The sequence below is a fragment of the Triticum dicoccoides genome, chromosome 4A (assembly GCF_002162155.2).
Source record: "Triticum dicoccoides isolate Atlit2015 ecotype Zavitan chromosome 4A, WEW_v2.0, whole genome shotgun sequence".
NCBI classification, from domain to species: Eukaryota; Viridiplantae; Streptophyta; class Magnoliopsida; order Poales; family Poaceae; genus Triticum; species Triticum dicoccoides.
This window is the reverse complement of record NC_041386.1, coordinates 677,320,623-677,325,046: the sequence shown is the minus strand read 5'-3', so window position 1 is coordinate 677,325,046 and position 4,424 is coordinate 677,320,623.

Sequence of the window (4,424 nt, the reverse complement as noted above, 5' to 3'; positions counted from 1 at the left end):
CCCGGCCCGCCGTGGTCGTCGCCGACACCCTCGCCGCCGCCGCCGCCGTCGTCGCCCTCGCCGGCCACGCCCCTGCCCCGGCCCGCCGTGGTCGTCGCCAACGCCCTCGCCACCGCTGTCGTCGCCCTCGCCGGCCACGCCCCTGCCCCGGCCCGCCGTGGTCGTCGCCAACGCCCTCGCCGCCGCCACCGTCGCCCTCACCGGCCGCCCCCGTTGTGAGCCGCCGCCGTCGAGGCTCTGTGTTCAGTGCTTTTTTTCATACATACATGTGTATCTTTTTGTTCATTGCATTTTTTTCATATATATAATTAATGTATATATGTATGTGGTAGCTATATGATGAATGGATGTGGCTATGTATGTATGATTATAATGTTCATAGCATTGTTTTTGCTTATATATGTTTTTTCATATATGTATTAATTTTTTATTCAGGTTGTTAGTAGATATCGATTTTAGGTTAGTGCATTTTAATTAGGTTAGTGTAGAGGAAAAAGTAAAATAAGGAAAATGAAGAAAATAGGAAGAAGGAAGAAGGAAAAAGAAGAAGAAAAGAATGAGAGGAAAAAGGAAAATAAGAAGAGGAAGAAAAGAAGAAGAAGAGGAGAGGAAAAGAAGAGGAGAAATAAATAAGAATAAGAAAAAAGAAGAAAAAGAAGAGGAGAAGAAGAAAGGAATAGAGGAGAAGAAGAAAAAATAGAAAATTCTATTTTTTCTTCTTCTCCTCTATTCCTTTCTTCTTCTCCTCTTTTTCTTCTTCTTTTTTTTCTTTGCTCTTCTCCTCTATTCCTTTCTTCTTCTCCTCTTTTTATTTCTTCTTCGTTTTCTTATGTTTTATCGGGTCTGTCGCCTTCGCCCTCGCCGCCCCCTCGAGATAACTTCGACATGAGGGGCGGTCGATATATATAACCCCTCTCGACCGTGATAACCCTATACAACAGCAGCACCCCCCTCGGCCCTCTCGCTCAACCAAAACTCTTGAGGCCACCCAAATTTACCAAGTTAAAAGAGCGTTGTCGTCGAGGCCACCCCAAACCCTTGAAGCATTGTGTCGAGGCGATCCCAAACCCTAGAGAAGTAGCGTCGAGGCCACTAACATGATTCCTTATTGTGATTAGCTAGCTAGTTCTACGTTTGCCACTAATATATATCCATCTGTACCATGTTTGAATAATAATTGACATGTTGTAAATATTTGCAGAAACTATGGAGTACTACCGAGACGAAGCAACAAAAGCGATGTTGGGGGAGATAATCACAGAAGGAACTGATGTCATTGCGTCATTTTTCAACGACGTCGTTGGTCAGGAAGGACTGGGTGAAGAAGAGGGCCATGTTCATGATGGCTCCGGCCCATTAATGCCGGTACAAGAAGAGGGCTATGTTCATCATGGCTCCGGTGATGACCCAATGGAGGTACAAGAAGGAGACCGTGATGGCTGGTCCGGTGACCGAACCGAGTCCGGCCAGGTATATATATATTAGTTAAGCCCGTGCTGACTAGTTAATTGATGCATTCATTGTTTTGGTATATGTACACATCTTAATTACTCTCGTCTTTCTTCCTTTTAATTTCTAGCCCTTCGGATCGAGCACAACTTCGTTAAGGACACGAGGCCCGAAGAAAAAGTTGAGCTCGGATGAAAGGTTTGAGATCATATAAATCGCGCCCCACGGCGAACCGATTGAAACCATCTAGACAAAGAACGCATTTTCTGCTCAATGCGGGGTTCTTGTTAGGGACAAGATCCCGATCAGCATCCAGCAATGGTATAAGCCTAAGGACGACCCTGAGGTGTCTTATGTCAATGATATGCAGAAAGAAGATCTTTGGACTCAGCTGAAGGCAAATGTCACCCTACCGCCGGAGGAGGATCCAGAGAAGCCAGTTAAAGAGTAATTAATCAAGTCTTGTGCTCTTAAGAAGATGGCAACCCTATTCAGGAGGTGGAGGAAAGAGTTGAACCATTTTGTCGAAAAAAAAGACACCAGAATTCATCGGCAAATATGAGAAGATCAAAGATCACTGGCCCACATTTGTGGCCCACAAGACATCGGAAAAGAGTAAGAAGATGTCGGCGACGAACAGGGAAAATGCTGCTAGGAAGAAGCTTCACCATCGCGCGGGGTCAGGTGGCTACCTCAAAGCCAGTCCTAAGTGGTCCAAGGAGGAGAATGATCTGCTTGAAAAAGGGATCGAACCAGAGACAATGAGATGGCCAGACCGTTGCCGGACTTGGTTCTTCGGGGCTGGCGGAACCTGAGACCCTGTATCAGGGATGTGCCGTTGGACGAACGAGCAACTGGAACTACCAGTCAAGAACCTTCGACACTATATCAATGCAGCGTAGAAAGGGATGTTCGTACCAGACAGGGAGAAGGACGAACTGACAATGGCCCTCGGGAATCCTGAGCACGCTGGACGGACACGAGGCACGCCAGGCTCCATTCCGTGGAAGGTTGGTTTTTCGGACACAGGGGGTTACAAAACCCACGAGAGGAGGAAGAAACTGGAGCAGGGCCAACTGCAGGCGCTGCACGAAAGGATAATGGGGCTAGAGGAACGAGAAGAGGAACGAGAAGCAGCAGATCGCAGCAAACGACTTGCCAAAACTTCCCCCGAAGCTACCCCGCCATCTCAGCGGAGAAGCAGCGTGGCTTCCACCGAGCTGCTTCAGCCGGAGCATGTTTTGATGGCTCCTGCCAGCTTATGTCGATAAACACAAGAACATTCTACGCTCCAAACACCCGGAGCAGTGCAACGACTGGATTACATGTGAACACATCAGGACTTTCAGCAGTTGGTTGGAAACACATCTTAGAGGTAACAACACTGTTTTTGATGAGCTGTAGTTGTTGTCCATGGGACCATCTTCGACTGTTACGATTTGGAAAGGATACGAGATAAATAGGAATACATTTTACACGATTGACCAAGATCAAAAGAGCACCAACCAAAACAGCGGTGTCCGCTTTGATGCAGCCACCGAGAGGGGAAATGACACATATTATGGTTACATAGTGGACATATGGGAACTTGACTACGGACATGATTTTAAGGTCCCTTTGTTTAAGTGCAAATGGGTCAATCTATAAGGAGGCGGGGTATAGGTAGACCCACAGTACGGAATGACAACAGTGGATCTGAAAAATCTTGGGTACACTGACGAACTGTTCGTCCTAGCCAATGATGTGGCACAGGTTATCTATGTGAAGGACATGTCTACCAGACAGAGAAAAATAAAAGATAAGGAAGCAAATGCATCATACGATGAGCCAAAGCGCCACATAGTTCTTTCAGGAAAAAGGGACATCGTGGGAATGGAGGGCAAGACAGACATGTCTGAAGATTATGAAAAGTTTCATGAAATTCCTCCCTTCAGAGTCAAGGCTGACCCCAACATCCTGATAAATGATGAAGATTATCCATGGTTACGGCGCAATAAGCAAATGACACAAGCGAAGGAAAAGTGAAGACTTTCTCCCGCAACTATTATGATGATACCATGCCAACTTTGTAACAGACAACTATGATACCATTGTCCATTTTGTACATGCACATGCTATGTGGGTGAAATTATGATACCATGCCAACTTTCAACTTTTTCAGAGTTCATTTGAAATGCTTTAATGTCTTATGGTTCGGCCCTCGTAATACCATTAATCCCGGTTCGCTCCTTATCAACTATGTTCTCACCAAGAACACTCTAAAGAGGGCAGCCACGTGGGCCATTGATCCCGGTTTGTCTGGACCTTTTGGTCCCGGTTCCATGCACAAACCGGGCCCAATGCGCCTCGCCCCTGGCCCATGACCATTAGTCCCGGGTTGAGCCACAAACCGGAACTAAAGGGTTGGTCCTCGTTGCGCTCAGAGTTTAGTCCCACCTTGCCAACCGAAGGGCGCTCACACCTGTTTATAAGCCCGTCCCTCTCTGCCTTGTTGAGCTCCTCTCAAAGTTAAAATAGATACCCCTATACAGGGAATTTGACCTAAATTCATAGTGAATTTCTCTAAAATTCATAGAAATTTATTATGAATTTAGATTGAATTTTCTCTATAGGCGCATCTATGTTCATTTTTTAGCAAAGTTAATCACAAACTTGTGATTCAAACAAATTTCAAAGAATTCGAATTTTAACTATTCAAAATTGAAATCTAATGGCACTAACAGAAAGTTTATAATTTTGCTGACCTAAAAGCAAAAAGAATTAAAATAAAAGCAAACAACAAAAGAAAATAAATAATGAAGAAAACAAAACAAAAAAACTGGAAACAAAATAAAAATAGCAACAATAAGTATTTTGTTGTAATTAGAAACAAAATAAAATAAATAAAGCAACAAAGGAAACAAAAAAATAAAAAAAGTTTTTTCAAATTTGAAAACTAATGGCACTAACAGAAAGTTTATAATTTTTCTAAAACT